The sequence below is a fragment of the Arachis ipaensis genome, chromosome B10 (genome assembly GCF_059453495.1).
Source record: "Arachis ipaensis isolate K30076 ecotype BB chromosome B10, ASM5945349v1, whole genome shotgun sequence".
Taxonomy (NCBI): domain Eukaryota; kingdom Viridiplantae; phylum Streptophyta; class Magnoliopsida; order Fabales; family Fabaceae; genus Arachis; species Arachis ipaensis.
In genome coordinates this window covers 45,984,589-46,002,879 of record NC_142435.1, presented here as the reverse complement: position 1 = coordinate 46,002,879, position 18,291 = coordinate 45,984,589, and the positions used below count along the sequence as shown (strand labels likewise).

Genomic DNA, 18,291 nt, shown 5'->3' with positions numbered 1-18,291 from the left:
ATTGCAGGGTTTTCAGGATCATAAGCTTCTTCTTCAGAAGATACCTCCTGAGTACTGTTGGATGCAGCTTGCATTCCATTCAAACTCTGAGGAATCATATTGACTTGCTGAGTCAATATTTTATTCTGAGCCAGTATGGCATTCAGAGTATCAATTTCAAGAACTCCCTTCTTCATAGGCGTCCCATTACTCACAGGATTTCTCTCAGAAGTGTACATGAACTGGTTATTAGCAACCATGTCAATGAGTTCTTGAGCTTCTGCAGGCATTTTCTTTAGGTGAATGGATCCACCTGAAGAAGTATCCAATGACATTTTATCCAATTCAGATAGACCATCATAGAATATGTCCAGGATGGTCCATTCTGAAAGCATGTCAGAAGGACACTTTTTAGTCAATCCTTTGTATCTCTCCCAAGCTTCATAGAGGGATTCACCTTCTTTCTGTCTGAAGGTCTGAACTTCCACTCTAAGCTTACTCAGCTTTTGAGGAGGAAAGAACTTGGCTAAGAAAGCCTTGACCAGCTTATCCCAAGAGTTCAGGCTATCCTTAGGTTGAGAGTCCAACCATACTCTAGCTCTGTCTCTTACAGCAAAAGGGAAAAGCATGAGCCTGTAGACTTCAGGATCTACTCCATTAGTCTTAACAGTATCACATATCTGCAAGAATTCAGTTAAGAACTGAAAAGGATCTTCAGATGGAAGTCCATGAAACTTGCAGTTCTGCTGCATCAGAGAAACTAATTGAGGTTTAAGCTCAAAATTGTTTGCTCCAATAGCAGGAATGGAGATGCTTCTTCCATGTAAATTGGAATTAGGTGCAGTAAAGTCACCAAGCATCCTCCTCACATTATTATTATTTTCGGCTGCCATCTCCTCTTCTTGTTCGAAAATTTCTGAAAGGTGCTTGCTGGATTGTTGTAATTTAGCTTCTCTTAGTTTCCTCTTCAGAATCCTTTCAGGTTCTGGATCTGCTTCAACAAGAATGTTCTTGTCCTTGCTCCTGCTCATATGAAAAAGAGGGACAGAAAAATAATAATAGGGATCCTTTTTACCACAGGTATAGAGGTTCCCCTGTGTGAGTAGAAGAAGAAAAGAATGTAATGTAAAGAAAGAAACATAAGGGTAAGGAGAGCAGAGATGTGGGATGAAGAGAGGTGTTAGTAGATGAATAAATAAATAGAAGGAGATGAGAGAGAAGGAGAATTTTCGAAAATTATTTTTGAAAAAGAGTTAGTGATTTTCGAAAATAGTTTTTGAAAAAGGTTAGTAATTTTTCGAAAATTAAAATAAAAAATTAAAATAATTAGTTAATTAAAAAGAAATTTTGAAAAAGAGGGAAGATATTTTCAAAAATTAGAGAGAGAGAGTTAGTTAGGTAGTTTTGAAAAAGATAACAAACAAAAAGTTAGTTAGTTAGTTGAAACAAATTTGAAAATCAATTTTGAAAAGATAAGGAGATAAGAAGTTAGAAAGGATATTTTAAAATCAAATTTTGAAAAAGATAAGATAAAGAGATATTTTTGAAAAGATATGATTAAAATTAGTTTTGAAAAAGATTTGATTTTTAAAATCACAATTAATGACTTGATTCACAAGAAATCACAAGATATGATTCTAGAACTCAAAGTTTGAATCTTTCTTAACAAGCAAGTAACAAACTTGAAATTTTTGAATCAAAACATTAATTGATGATGTTATTTTCGAAAATTAGGAGATAAAGATAAGAAAAATATTTTTGAAAAATATTTTTAAAATTTTCGAAAATAAATAAGAAAAATGAAAAAGATTTTATTTTTGAAAAAGATTTTGAAAAAGATAAGATTTTTAAATTGAAAATTTGATTTGACTCATAAAAACAACTAGATTTTAAAAAGTTTTGAAAAAGTCAACTCAAATTTTTGAAATTTATGAGTGAAAAAGAGAAAGATATTTTTTTTTATTTTTGAATTTTTAATGATGAGAGGGAAAAACATGAAAAAGACTTAATGCATGAAAATTTTGGATCAAAACAATAAATGCATGAAAGAATGCTATGAATGTCAAGATGAACACCAAGAATACTTTGAATGTCAAGATGAACATCAAGAACTAATTTTTGAAAAATTTTTAATGCAAAGAAAATATGCAAGACACCAAACTTAAAAATTTTTCATGTATAAACACTATGAATGCAAGAATGCATATGAAAGACAAGAAAAGACACAAAACATGAAAACATCAAAATCAAACAAGAAGACTTACCAAGAACAACTTGAAGATCATGAAGAACACTATGAATGCATGAATTTTTCAAAAATTTTATGCAAACTTTAAAACATGCAATTGACACCAAACTTTCAACTTGACTGAAGACTCAAACAAGAAACATGAAATATTTTTTATTTTTATGATTTTATTAAATTTTTTTGGATTTTTCGAAAATTAATGTGAAAAAGAAAAATAAGGATTCCAAAATTTTTAATATGAATTCCAGGAATCTTGTGCTTTTTAGTCTAAAGCTCCAATCTGAGGGTTAGGCATGGCTTAATAGCTAGCCAAGCTTTAGTATGCTATTACATGCATTGAAGTGATTAGTTGAATCCTCAGTCCAAATGAATTTGGACATGGCTTCACAGCCAGCCAGGATTCAACAAATCATCATGAAACACTAGAATTCATTCTTAAAAATTCTGAAGAAAAATATATTTTTTTGAAAACATTTTTTTTTATTTTTTCGAAAACAAAGGAGAAAATTTTTGAAAGATTTTTGAAAAATTTTTGAAAATAAAACAAAAAGAAAATTACCTAATCTGAGCAACAAGATGAACCACCAGTTGTCCAAAACTTGAACAATCACAGGCAACGGCGCCAAAAACTTGGTGCACGAAATTGTGATCTCAGGCAACGGCGCCAGAAACTCTGTACACACGTCTTAATAAATCGTTTTTCATTCACAACTTCGATACAACTAACCAGCAAGTGCACTGGGTCATCCAAGTAATAAACCTTACGTGAGTAAGGGTCGATCCCACAGAGATTGTTGGTATGAAGCAAGCTATGATCACCTTGTAAATCTCAGTCAGGCGGATATCAAAAGGTTATGGAGTTTTCGAAATTAAATAATAAGTAAACATAAAATAAGGATAGAAATACTTATGTAATTCATTGGTTAGAATTTCAGATAAGCGTATAGAGATGCATTCGTTCCTCTGAACCTCTGCTTTCCTGCTGTCTTCATCCAATCAATCTTACTCCTTTCCATGGCTGGCTTTATGTAAGGACATCACCATTGTCAATGGCTACTTTTTATCCTCTCTAGAAAATGGTCCGATGCGCTGTCACTGCATGGCTAATCGTCTGGAGGCATCACCCTTGTCAATGGCTGCATCTCATTCTCTTGTGAAAATGGTCCAAATGCTCTGTCACAGCACGGCTAATCATCTGAGGTTCTCGATCATACTGGACTAGGATTTACCCTCCTTTTGCGTCTGTCACTACGCCCAGCACTCGCGAGTTTGAAGTTCGTCACAGTCATTCAATCCCAGAGTCCTACTCGGAATACCACAGACAAGGTTTAGACTTTCCGGACTCTCATGAATGCCGCCATCAATCTAGCTTATACCACGAAGATTCTGATTAAGAGATCCAAGAGATACTCATTCAATCTAAGGTAGAACGGAAGTGGTTGTCAGGCACACGTTCATAGGAAATGATGATGATTGTCACATTAATCACATTTAGGTTGAAGTGCGAATGAATATCTTAGAAGCGGAATAAGTTGAATTGAATAGTAGTACTTTGCATTAATCTTTGAGGAACAGCAGAGCTACACACCTTAATCTATGGAGTGCAGAAACTCTACCGTATGAAAATACATAAGTGATAATGGTTCAGGCATGGCCGAATGGCCAGCCCCCATGAAAGTCTAAGATAGCATAAAACTGATCAAAGATGTCTAATACAATAGCAAAAAGTCCTATTTATACTAAACTAGTTACTAGGGTTTACAGAAGTAAGTAATTGATGCATAAATCCACTTCTGGGGCCCACTTGGTGTGTGCTTGGGCTGAGCTTGAGTGTTACACGTGTAGAGGTCAATCTTGGAGTTGAACGCCAGTTTGTAACGTATTTCTGGCGTTCAACTCTGGCTTGTGACGTGTTTCTGGCGTTTAACTCCAGACAACAGCGTAGAACTGGCGTTCAACGCCCTTTTATGTCGTCTAAAATCGGCCAAAGTATGGACTATTATATATTGCTGGAAAGCCCTGGATGTCTACTTTCTAACGCAATTGGAAGCGCGCCATTTTGAGTTTTGTAGCTCTAGAAAATCCACTTTGAGTGCAGGGAGGTCAGAATCCAACAGCATCAGCAGTCCTTCTTCAACCTCTGAATCTGATTTTTGCTCAAGTCCCTCAATTTTAGCCAAAAAATACCTGAAATCACAGAAAAACACACAAACTCATAGTAAAGTCCAGAAATGTAAATTTAACATAAAAACTAATGAAAACATCCCTAAAAGTAACTAGATTCTACTAAAAACATACTAAAAACAATGCCAAAAAGCGTATAAATTATCCGCTCATCAAGCAGCTTCAATGCATAGGCCCTTTCCCTTTATCCTTCTTTTTGAAGGACTCATCACCATTCTTCTTTGTGGAGGCTCCTTCTTGTGCAGAGGTATCCTTTGGCTTCCAAAAGCCCAGCCTCCTCATATAGGTCGTCTCCCTCTCTATATGCTTGTCCATAATTTCCTCTTGCCTTGCACTGAGCTTTTCCATTGCTTGCATGAATGTTGGATAAGTGGGGTTCAAATTGGCTACTACGTTACACAAGTGATTCAACTTCGCTTGTGCATAGCAGTCATATTGCCTTCTTGATATGGTCCTAGCCTCGTAAAGGGCCCTAAATTCAGCAAGGTTCCTCTGTTGCTCTTGTTGTTGCTCCATGATCTTGTTGAGGTTGCCTTGCATCTCTCCCCCAGTGAAATTGTCCCTACTGCTCCTTCATGTACTCTACACTCCCTTGGAGTTGCTGGATACTTTCTTGTATTTGGTCCCATTATTTTTGTTGCTCCCTAAGTTGAGTTACATCTTCTCTCAGATAGTTGATGTCCCCTTGCATTTGGTGAATATTTCCTTGCATCTCTTCCCAATTAAAACCTTCTAAGAATTGTACTTGAAACTGTGGAATTGGTGCTTGAACATAAGCTTCTTCTTGTTGTGGTGGCCCTTGTGGTTTTAGCACATGAGCCCTGTGTTCCCTAGCTGTTTGTAGTGGGTTGATGGCCACCACCTTCTCCATATTTTTGGCAATGATTGGTTTATCTTGTTCAACCAAGGTCTCATTAATGACCTTCTCCACTCCAGCCTCATCACAAAGCCTCTGGATGATGTTTGGGAAGGCAAGTCTTGTGCTATCCTTGGTGTTCTTCAACACTCTATGAATATTGTTGGCTATCATCTCCCACACATTGATGTTTTTTCCCTTCATAATGTTGTAGATTAATACATCCCTTTCCAATGTTACCTCTGAAGTGTTGGAGGTGGGGTTGAGGGATCTTCTCACAAAGTCTAGCCACCCTCTGGCTTGAGGGCACAAGTCTCTTCTTCTCAGTTGGTTTGGCCTTCCATGTTTGTCATTGATCCATTGTACATTGAGGACACAAATCTCATTCAGAATCTCTTTAAATCCAGGATCAAGTTGCTTCACCCTTTCTTCATAGCTCCAGGTGAAACTTGTGCGCCTCACCTCTAGCATCCTCTCCAAATTTGTAGGGCTAATAATCAATGCTCTTCCCCCTCATATAGCTTTGGTAGTCATACTTTTGCCCAGGTTGAGGGACAACATTGGCAAAGAATTCCCTTACTAGGCTCTCCACCACTTTCTTTGGTGGGTTGCAAAGGATAGCCCAGCCTCTATTGTTGATCTCGATGGTGATCTCCCTGTGTTCATCCCTTCCTAGTTGGAAGCCAACTTCAGGAATTATTTTCCTCTCACTCACCCACCCATAGAACTGGTTTTGGTGGAAGAATGAGAGGAATTTGAACTCATTGTAGCTTGATGAACCAAAGCTAGCTTCCTTAGTCTTTCTTTTCTTTGATCCGGTGGCCTTTGGTGGTGCCATTTGGATGTAGTTAAGGGAGTTGAAAGGGTGATGAAAGGTTGAAGAAGGAAGGAAAAGGAAGAAAGCAAATCGAAGGTTTGCTCCAACACCAAACTTAGGACTTAATTGTCCCAATTAAGAAACAAGAAAGAAGGATGGAAAGAAGGCAAGAAAGAAAGGAAGCCAAGAAAGAAAGATGGGAGAGTAAGGGTGTCGGATGAGAGGAGTTTGAAGTGTGAAGAAGAGGGTTGGGTGAGTGCATTATATAGGGGTGAGAAGAGAGATCTAGAAAGTGGAAATTGATAGCAAAATTGAATGTTTTTCCACTTGGGAGTGGCGCTCAGCGTGGGGAGAGGCACCAAACCTATCTCTTCAGCTTTCCTTAGATTTTTGAATTCCAAAGTGTGAAGTACACTTTGACTCCTTGACTTGATGAGTGATCAATGTCATGTGGGCCCCATCCCTTCCTGAAAATTCAGTTGTAACCCTTATTAGTGATTAAAAATTGCTTCAAATTCCTCTTGTTAAATTTCATTTAATGGGTGTGGTGCACGAAATTGCGATCATCAACAATGGCGCCAAAGACTTGGTGCTCTCAAACGTGAATCACATTTTGTCACAACTTCGCACAACTAACCAGTAAGTGCACTGGGTCGTCTAAGTAATAAACCTTACGTGAGTAAGGGTCGATCCCACGGAGATTGTCGGCTTGAAGCAAGCTATGGTCACCTTGTAAATCTCAGTCAAGAGAATTCAAATGGTTATGGAGTTTTAGTAATTAAAATATAATTAAAATATAAAATAAAGATAGAGGTACTTATGTAATTCATTGGTGAGAATTTTAGATAAGCGTATAGAGATGCTTTCGTTCCTCCTAAACCTCTGCTTTCCTGCTGTCTTCATCCAATCATTCCCACTCCTTTCCATGGCAAGCTTGATGTAGGGCATCACCATTGTCAATGGCTACTTCCCGTCCTCTCAGTGAAAATGGTCCAAAATGTGCTGTCACCGCACGGCTATTCATCTGTCGGTTCTCGATCATACTGGAATAGGATTCAGTAATCCTTTTGCATCTGTCACTACGCCCAGCACTCGCGAGTTTGAAGCTCGTCACAGCCATCCCTTCCCGGATCCTACTCGGAATACCACAAACAAGGTTTAGACTTTCCGGACCTCAAGAATGGCTGCCAATAGTTCTAGCCTATACCACGAAGACTCTGATCTCATGATCAGAAGGCTAAGAGATACACATTCAAGCTTGTTTGCATGTAGAACGGAAGTGTTTGTCAGGCACGCGTTCATAAGTGAGAATGATGATGAGTGTCACATAATCATCACATTCATCAAGTTCTTGAGTGCGAATGAATATCTTAGAGAAGAAATAGGCTTGAATTGAATAGAAAAATAGTAGTACTTTGCATTAATTCATGAGAAACAGCAGAGCTCCACACCTTAATCTATGGTGTGTAGAAACTCTACCGTTGAGAATACATAAGAACAAGGTCCAGCCATGGCCGAATGGCCAGCCCCCATAAAGGTCTAAGATTGCATAAAACTAATCAAAGATCAGATCCAAAGACCTCTAACACAATAGTAAAAAGTTCTATTTATACTAAACTAGTTACTAGGGTTACAGAAATGAGTAAATGATGCAGAAATTCACCTCCGGGCCCACTTAGTGTGTGCTTGGGCTGAGCATTGAAGCTTTCACGTGCAGAAGTCTTTCTTGGAGTTAAACGCCAGTTTGTAACCTATTTCTGACGTTTAACTCTGCTTTGCAACCTGTTTCTGGCGTTTAACTCCAGAATAGGGCAGAAGGCTGGCGTTGAACGCCAGTTTGCATCATCTAAACTCGAGCAAAGTATGGACTATTATATATTTATGGAAAGCCCTGGATGTCTAATTTCCAACGCAATTGAGAGCGTACCATTTGGACTTCTGTAGCTCCAGAAAATCCACTTTGAGTGCAGGGAGGTCAGAATCCAACAGCATCTGCAGTCCTTCTTCAACCTCTGAATCTGATTTTTGCTCAAGTCCCTCAATTTCAGCTAGAAATTACCTGAAATCACAGAAAAACACACAAACTCATAGTAAAGTCCAGAAATGTGAATTTTATTTTTAAACTAATAAAAATATACCAAAAACTAACTAAATCATACTAAAAACTATGTAAAAACAATGCCAAAAAGCGTATAAATTATCCGCTCATCAGGGTGTCTCTTGGACATTGTTCATGCCTTGGGTTGAGCTGTACGACCCGGGCTGATTAAAGACAAGTCGACCGACCTCTTCAGTTTAGGATTACAAGCTCTTCTCAAAGAGCTCGGCCAAATCGCTACAAGGAGCCCAAGCAGGCCCAAATAAAGGGACATAGCCCAATCTAAAGGAAACTAAAGCCTAAAAAGATAAGGGTGGTTCCCCCAAAAGATAAGATGACTTCACTCAGAAGATAAGATAAGATAACTAACTTATCTTATCCAAAAAGGTCAACCTACACTACTATAAATACACTGGATCACCCAGGTATAACTCATACTCTGATTCTACTAAAAACCTGCTTAAAACCCATGCTAACTTAAGCATCGGAGTCTCTTGCAGGTACCACCACCCTCCGGTGACGAAGGATCAGCAGCACCATCAAGTTCAACAAGTCGGACACGTCAGCTTCAGCCACCACCACAGATCTCGTCCGAGATTGACCTACAGTTTCAGGTAACCCTCGGAACATTGGCGCCGTTGCCTGGACATACAAAGCCTACCAACAGAAGCAGCCATCATGGGTCTCATCAATAGCCTACGAGAAGGACCCTTTAGTCACTCTATATCAAAGAAATACCCAACATCTTTAAATGAAGTGCAAGAACGGGCAGAGAAATATATCAACATGGAAGAAAATTCTCGATTAGGAGAGACCGCAAAATCCGGATTCTCCTACTCATCTCGGGATAAGGATAAAGAGTCCAAGAAAAAGGAAGATCAACACGGAGAGAAGCCTAAAAAATATCACAATTACACCCCTCTTCGGGTGTCTCTTGTGGATGTTTTCCGAGAAGTATGCCACATCGAGAAGATTCCACCACCTCGTCCAATCAAAATCAAAAAAGGAGGGGGAAATCGGACAGAATACTGTGAGTACCACCGAATCTATGGACATCCTACAAATGAGTGCTTCGACCTGAAAAATGTCATAGAAAAATTGGTAAGAGAGGGACGACTAGATCGATATTTAGCCAACAAAACAGATGAACCCAGAAAAAGAAGAAGGGATGAAGAGGTCGGACGAACTGAACGACCACCCCGCACCCCGGAGAGGCACATTCACATGATAAATGGAGGATTCGCAGGAGGAGGGATCTCCAAATCATCTCGCAAAAGGCACCTTAAAGATGTATACCATGTCAGAGGAGAGGAAGGATCACCTGACCTCCCTACCGTTACTTTTACCCAAGAAGACACGGCAGGCGTCATCCCGGGACATGATGATCCCATGGTCATTACAATCATATTGCCCAATGCCAACCTCCACCGCACACTGGTGGACCAAGGGAGCTCGGCGGATATCTTGTTTAAATTCGCCTTCGACAAACTCGGCCTACAAGAAAAAGAGCTCAGAGCATATCCGAACAGCTTGTTCGGACTAGGAGACACTCCAATCCAACCACTTGGATATATTTCACTACACACAACCTTTGGAAAGGGAACCCGGTTAAGGACACTCAATATAGACTATATCGTAGTCGACATGAGCTCAGCCTATAATGCCCTACTAGGTCGGACAACACTAAATTAGCTTGCCGCAGTAGTGTCAACTCCACATCTATGCATGAAGTTTCCAACCCCAGAAGGGATAGCCACGATAAAAGGAGATCAGAAAACTACACGACGCTGTTACAACGAAAGTCTGAACCTTAGAGGCAAAGGAAAAGAAATCAACACTATCGAGCTCAGGGGAGTTCGAAGTCGGGAAGAACTTCGTTCACAGCCGGAAGGCGAGATCGAGGAAGTCCAGATCGGGGATGTCCCAGATAAGACAACAAGTATTGGGCCGACTTTGAAAAGAGACATAAAGGAGTCTCTGATACAGTTCCTAAGAGATAATGTCGACCTCTTTCCATGGAAGGCTGCAGACATACCCGGCATAGATCCCAAACTAATGTGCCACAAACTAGCAGTATACCCAGGATCTCGGCTAGTACAGCAGAAGCGTCGGAAGCTCGGACCAGAAAGATCCCAAACTGTGGAAGAACAGGTACAAGCTCTACTGGAGGTAGGATTCATAAGAGAAGTTAAGTACCCACTATGGCTGGCCAACATTGTATTGGTGAAAAAGTCAAATGGGAAATGGTGAATGTGCACTGATTACACTGACCTCAATAAAGCATGTCCAAAAGATCCTTATCCACTTCCAAGCATAGACACTCTAGTGGATGCTTCCTCCGGATACAAGTACCTTTCCTTCATGGATGCTTATTCAGGATATAATCAAATCCCAATGTACCCACCTGATCAAGAAAATACCTCATTCATAACCCCAAAAGCAAATTACTGTTATGTCGTCATGCCATTCGGACTCAAAAACGCAGGAGCTACCTACCAAAGATTAATGAATATGGTCTTCACAGACCATATCGGGAAACTCATAGAGGTATATGATGGGATATTTTCGCGGAGAAACGAATTTCTCCAAAACACCCAAATCTAACCGGCAAGTGCACCGGGTCGCATCAAGTAATAATAACTCACGTGAGTGAGGTCGATCCCACAGGGATTGAAGGATTGAGCAATTTTAGTTTGGTGGTTGATTTAGTCAAGCGAATCAAGATTTGGTTGAGAGATTTGTGATTTGCAGAATTGAAATTGCATAGAAAGTAAAGGAAATGGGTAAATTGCATGAAATTAAAGAGAACTGGAATTTAAAGTGCTGAATCTTAAAGAGCAAGAAATTAAATGGCAGAAACTTAGAACGCAAGAAATGTAAATTACAGAATCTTAAAGTGCAAGAAATGTAAATGGCTTGAATTGTAAAGGGAATTGGGAATTGGATTTGCAGAAATTAAACAAGGAAATGAAAAATTGCAACAAGCAAAGAAATAGAAGAAGACTTGGATTGAACCGGATCTTAAAACAGAAATGTAAATAAGCATGAAAACAGTAAACAGGGAATGGGAAATGGGAAATCCGGATCTCAGGACCCAAGAGACTAGATAACCAAGTCTAGATCTCAATGCCTTCCTAGATCCAACAAGCACAATTGCAAAGGAAATTGTAAATTGCAAAGAAAGTAGATGAAGAACAATTAACCGAAACTGAAATTCAATTAAGCAGAAAATTAAACAAGATCCCAAGGTGAGATTGAAACAGAAGTTCTTCAATTCTCCACCCAAGATCCAAGACAAGAAAAGTAAAGAGTGCTGGGCAAGAACAAGGAAGAAGAGAGATCAATTCTCCTCCCAAATTTTCTTGAATTAAAATAACAATGCTAGAAAGTAAAAGTGAGCTCTCAATCAAACCAGAAAAGAAAGCTCTTCTGAAAACTCAAAAAGAAGCTCTATGAAAACTAAAAAGAGAAGCTCCTCTAAAACTTAAATTCTAATCTATTTATACACTTTCTTCAAATGGTCTTCAAGCCTTCAATTGGGCCTTTGCTCTTGGTGGAATTGGGTTGAGAGAGGCCTTGGTTGATTGCTCTTGGAGTTTGGAGAAGAACCGAATTGAACCGGGTTGGAATCATGAAAGCTTGAGTAAAAGTTGGAGTAAAAGTTAGGGTCTAACTTTTGCTCCAACTTTTCACATCAGCACCCTTGTTTTGCTGATACCAACATTGGGGCAAAAGTTAGGGGCTAACTTTTGCTCCAGCTTTTGCCCAAAAGTTAGCCAAAAAGTTTGAGGCTAACTTTTGGTCCAGCTTTTTGCTTCCTGGTTCATTTTCAATTAATCCAAAAGTTTGAGCTAAAGTTTGAGGCAAACTTTTGCTCAAACTTTTTGTCCTCTCTTCCTCCTAGCCCTTCCTTCTTGCATCAACCTTTCTCCAAGCTTTCTTCACCTATCATTAATCAACCAAACACATCAAAGCTATGCTCAAAATCATGAGATATTCATTCTTTCATAATATGTGACAATTATAGCATAAAACCTCATGAAATAGCATGAATTCATACATGGTTGATTAAATCAAAGGAAGCATGAAAATCTACCCAATTGGCTTGCTTATGGCTCAAGAAAGTGCATAAAACCTATTGAAAACAAAGGAAAAAGCATAGAAAAACATGACATGGTGACATGTCATCACAACACCAAACTTAAACCTTGCTTGTCCCCAAGCAAGAAAAGAATCATGCAATAAAGATTGACAATCCAAGGCAAGAAGAATAGCAACTCAATGTTCATGGTAAGCTAGTTTTCTAAGCATGCTACAATCACAAAAGAAATGTAAATGGTTGATGCTTTCATCTAGCTCAATTTATGAAATCTTTTTCTTATATTTCTTCCTTGAAACAAGCTTTTGATTTTCTTATTAGCTTCTCCTTTTGGGTGCTTTGCCCCATGAGTTGATAACAAAGCTACGACTTCTAAATGCTTTGTTTTCAAGTATTACCACTTGATACATAAGCACCACAAGCATTTGATTAGAGGACTTCATTAAGCTCATTTTTCTTTTCTTTTCTTGACTCTCTAATCATTGATGCTCAGAGCCTTGAGCTTTGAGGGAGTGCTTTTGCACTTTGAGCCTAACCTTGACTTCTAAGTGTTTTGTTTTCAAGCATTTGGCTTGATACATAAACACCACAAGTACTTAACAAATGAATTGCCATTGGTACTCAGAGCCTTCAGCTTTCTCATTCTTTCCCTTTTTCTTTTCTTGCTTTATTTTGCATTTGCTTCTTCAAGGTTTTCATGATTTTAAAAGATTTCACAAAATGTTCTAGATGAAAACTTCAATTAAATAAAATCCAATGCAATTGAGCAACAATTAATCATACTAGCTTTCCAATACTTGTATGCACATGCTAAACTCTTCTTTAATTCCTTGTTTGTTTATGATCATGATGCTTTACTGCTTTTGAATTCACAAAACTCAAGTTGGTAATCACAATGGCACAGCACCATGTTGCAATTTAGAAATCAAACTATGCCTTTTCATACACACATGCATATAGAGAAGGTAAAGACAATCATGCAATTTATAGTGCTTGAAACAAATGAGGAGAAAAGGAACTCTACAACCTTGCAGTTCATCTTCATTATTGTTGTCCTTTTTCCTCTATTCTTCCTTCTTCCCTTGCCAAACTCAGAATACTTGCTCATCCTCAAGCAACAATTAGAACAATGGCTATGGGGCTAAGCTATATCATGAATGTCTTACACAATGAAATGTTAGTAGCACATGTGTTTTAAGCAAGCAAAATTAAAGATAATAATCAAGGCACAAGAGACAGAGACATTGTGATTGCAAGCTTAAGAAGGTGAGCATAATACTTTGCATAAAGATAAGTGGCACACCAAACTTAGTGTGACACTTTCACTTGGAATTAATGCAAGTATCTTGTAAGAATTGGAACCAAATTTTGTTGCATAGCAACACCAAACTTAGAATGCAACCATATGTCAATTTATTTGAACTAAAACTAAACAAAAGAAACTGTTATATGTTAAATACAATCACCAAATGAAGAGTCTGTTATGAATAAGGATGTCTTGGTGATGTATTAACAAAAATAGTTAATGAAGGAAAGCATTAAAAACAAGTAAATAAATGAAACAAAGAGAAAACAAAAATTATCCAACTAAGAAGAAAAATAACACTGTAAAAGGCAATATGATTATGCAGACAAGTGATGTTGCTGGATTGATTTGCATAAAAAAAATAGGTGGCACACCAAACTTAGAATCTTGGTGTGTCACTTTCATGTAAAATTGATGCAATCATCCATGAAGATGGAAAACAGTTTGTTGCAGGGCAACACCAAACTTAGAATGTAACCATATGCCAATTTATTGAAATTTAAACAAAGCAAGGAAAAGAAATGTACCTACTGTCTACCTGTTCTTTACTTTCTTCCTCTTCTTCCAATTTGTTAAGAGATATGACTTCAAAGGAGGAGAAGATTCAGCTATTTTGGTCTCTCCTCAGCAAGCTTCCTTGTGAAATTGGCTTGATTGATCTTGCTTGCTGGATCAGGGGGAGGATTGTTTGCAGTTGACCTTCTCATGAATTTTTTCCTTGGTATCTTGGTCACAATCCTCTTCTTGGTGCTTTTGTTAATTTCCTTCACTTCCTTGAATTTACGACTTGGTTGCTGTGTGATTGTTGGAGTTTTGTCTTCATCAAGAGTCTCTTGCAATGGTGGTTCTGTGGATTCTTCCTTCATGTACTTCTCTGCTTCACTTGAGTTTGGAATTCTTTGGTTGTCTTTCTCACTTTCTTGCTCTTCCACTTCCTCTTTTACACTCAACATTTGTTTTAATAGCTCTTTTATGGAGGAGGTTTGTTGATCTTCCCAAGCTTTCTTCATCTCCTCTTCATACCTTTCAATCATGGATTCAAGTGTTGAGGCGTTTTGGTCCAGGGAGGTTTGTGGAGGTTGTGAGTGTTCAGGTTCTTTTGTCACCTCAAGTGTAGTTTCATTTTCAACCACCTCATTCTTCATTAAAAATCCACTTGACTCAGTAGCTTCTTCCTCTTGTTTTTCCTCCTTCTTCATTGCACTTTCACTTAACATAAGGACCTTTTGTTCTTGTTTTTCCACTTCCTCTCCCACAGATTGATTTTTACTGTTTGATGGTTCTAAGTGTTTCCTTATGTTCTCCAGGTGCTCATTCATCCTCTGACGGATGATTTCTTCCCTTTTCGAGGCTTTCATTGCCTCCTCCTCATTTTTTTTGAACATGGACTCAAGCTCTGAAAGCCTTGAGTGGTTCATGGAAGTTTGTGTGGGTGGTGAGTTTTGAAAGGGGCTTTCGGTTGAAGTATGGTCAAGTGATGATATCTTTGGATGAATATCATATGGAGCACTAGAATTCCCTTCCCAGCCACCATTAGAATCATGACTTGCATCATTTTGTGGTGGAAGGAAATATCCCATATGATTTTCTTTCTCATCTTGTGGTTCTGAAGCATAGCTCCATGAATTGGAGTGCCCAGAATTTGAAGTTTCTTGGTGATATTCCCAACCACAATTAGAGATTGGTGATGGTGGGTGATATCCCATAAAATTTTGTTTGACCAAAAGATGAGTTGAACTCTATTTGTATTTTATAAACATCAATGAAATTTGAAATTCATGTCATAGAGAAAGAATTTCTTAGTGAGGCAATAACTCAAACACCTTGGTTTCAACTTAGAACAGAGAACAAAAATAAAGAAAATGCTTGATCTAGACTTCTCACCCACTTAATCATTGTTGATCTAATCAATCCCCGGCAACGGCGCCAAAAACTTGATGGGATATTTTCACGGAGAAACGAATTTCTCCAAAACACCCAAATCTAACCGGCAAGAGCACCGGGTTGCATCAAGTAATAATAACTCACATGAGTGAGGTCGATCCCACAGGGATTGAAGGATTGAGCAATTTTAGTTTGGTGGTTGATTTAGTCAAGCGAATCAAGATTTGGTTGAGAGATTTGTGATTTGCAGAATTGAAATTGCATAGAAAGTAAAGGAAATGGGTAAATTGCATGAAATTAAAGAGAACTGGAATTTAAAGTGCTAAATCTTAAAGAGCAAGAAATTAAATGGCAGAAACTTAGAACACAAGAAATGTAAATTGCAGAATCTTAAAGTGCAAGAAATGTAAATGGCTTGAATTGTAAAGGGAATTGGGAATTGGATTTGCAGAAATTAAACAAGGAAATGAAAAATTGCAACAAGCAGAGAAATAGAAGAAGACTTGGATTGAACCGGATCTTAAAACAGAAATGTAAATAAGCATGAAAATAGTAAACAGGGAATGGAAAATGGGAAATCCGGATCTCAGGACCCAAGAGACTAGATAACCAAGTCTAGATCTCAATGCCTTCCTAGATCCAACAAGCACAATTGCAAAGGAAATTGTAAATTGCAAAGAAAGTAGATGAAGAACAATTAACCGAAACTGAAATTCAATTAAGCAGAAAATTAAACAAGATCCCAAGGTGAGATTGAAACAGAAGTTCTTCAATTCTCCACCCAAGATCCAAGACAAGAAAAGTAAAGAGTGCTGGGCAAGAACAAGGAAGAAGAGAGATCAATTCTCCTCCCAAATTCTCTTGAATTAAAACAACAATGCTAGAATGTAAAAGTGAGCTCTCAATCAAACCAGAAAAGAAAGCTCTTCTGAAAACTCAAAAAGAAGCTCTATGAAAACTAAAAAGAGAAGCTCCTCTAAAACTTAAATTCTAATCTATTTATACACTTTCTTCAAATGGTCTTCAAGCCTTCAATTGGGCCTTTGCTCTTGGTGGAATTGGGTTGAGAGAGGCCTTGGTTGATTGCTCTTGGAGTTTGGAGAAGAACCGAATTGAACCGGGTTGGAATCATGAAAGCTTGAGTAAAAGTTGGAGTAAAAGTTAGGGTCTAACTTTTGCTCCAACTTTTCACATCAGCACCCTTGTTTTGCTGATACCAACGTTGGGGCAAAAGTTAGGGGCTAACTTTTGCTCCAGCTTTTGCCCAAAAGTTAGCCAAAAAGTTTGAGGCTAACTTTTGGTCCAGCTTTTTGCTTCCTGGTTCATTTTCAATTAATCCAAAAGTTTGAGCTAAAGTTTGAGGCAAACTTTTGCTCAAACTTTTTGTCCTCTCTTCCTCCTAGCCCTTCCTTCTTGCATCAACCTTTCTCCAAGCTTTCTTCACCTATCATTAATCAACCAAACACATCAAAGCTATACTCAAAATCATGAGATATTCATTCTTTCATAATATGTGACAATTATAGCATAAAACCTCATGAAATAGCATGAATTCATACATGGTTGATTAAATCAAAGGAAGCATGAAAATCTACCCAATTGGCTTGCTTATGGCTCAAGAAAGTGCATAAAACCTATTGAAAACAAAGGAAAAAGCATAGAAAAATATGACATGGTGACATGTCATCAGTATATATGGACGACATGTTGGTAAAAACACAAAGTGAGGAATCATTGCTGTCTGACCTCGCCAAAGTGTTCGACACCATCAGAAAGCATGGCATGCGACTTAATCCAGCAAAGTGCACCTTTGCAGTAGAAGCCGGCAAATTCCTGGGTTTCATGCTAACACAACGAGGAATTAAGGCGAACCCGGATAAATGCCGAGCTATACTCAACATGAAAAGTCCGACCTGCGTCAAGGAAGTACAACAACTCAACGGAAGACTGGTAGCCTTGTCCAGATTTCTAGCCGGATCGGCCATAAGATCTCTCCCCTTTTACGCCATACTAAGGAAGGGAAAGAGGTTTGAATGGACCACAGAGTGCGAACAAGCCTTCCAGGATTTCAAAAAATTCCTGGGACAACCACCCATTCTTACTCGACCACGAGAAGGATAAGCACTCCTATTATACCTCGCAGTAGGAAGTCAGGCAATAGCCTCAGCACTAGTTAGAGAAGACGAAAAGGGGCAACAACCCATCTACTTCATCAGCAAAGCCCTATAGGGTGCCGAACTGAACTATCAAAAGATAGAAAAGTTTGCCTACACTCTCATACTAACCTCTCGATGACTGTGCCCATATTTTCAAACTCACACCATTAAGGTTCGGACTAACCAACCCATAAAAGGCATTTTACAGAAGACAGACTTAGCTGGAAGAATTCTATAGTGGGCAGTCGAGCTATCTGAGTTCGATCTTCAATATGAACCTCGGACGGCCATCAAGTCTCAGTATTTGGCCGATTTCATTGCTGAGTACACTGACACCCCGGGAACTCCTACAAAATGGAATCTCTATGTAGACGGCTCTTCAAACAAAACCGGGAGTGGTGCAGGTGTGATAATAGAAAGCGACCAGGGAACCCAAATCAAACTCTCCTTAAAATTTGAGTTCCCTGCTTCAAACAATCAGGCCGAATACGAGGCATTACTAGCCGATTTGAGGCTGGCCAAGGAGGTTGGAGTTCAAAAACTTATCATCTTCAGCGATTCGCAAGTATTCACCTCGCAAATAGCAGGGAGTTACCAAGCTAAGGACCCCACCATGAAAAAATACTTGGACAAAACCAGGGAACAGCTCGAACAACTCGGGGAA

At 38.7% G+C, this 18,291-nt stretch overlaps 1 non-coding gene across 1 annotated transcript; it reads left to right on the top strand.

The window, feature by feature from the left end:
- Positions 1–368: 368 nt before the first annotated feature.
- LOC148579900 (small nucleolar RNA R71) lies at positions 369–476 on the top strand. Its single transcript, XR_015896278.1, has one exon. It is a non-coding gene; the product is annotated as a small nucleolar RNA R71 (small nucleolar RNA).
- Positions 477–18,291: the final 17,815 nt, after the last annotated feature.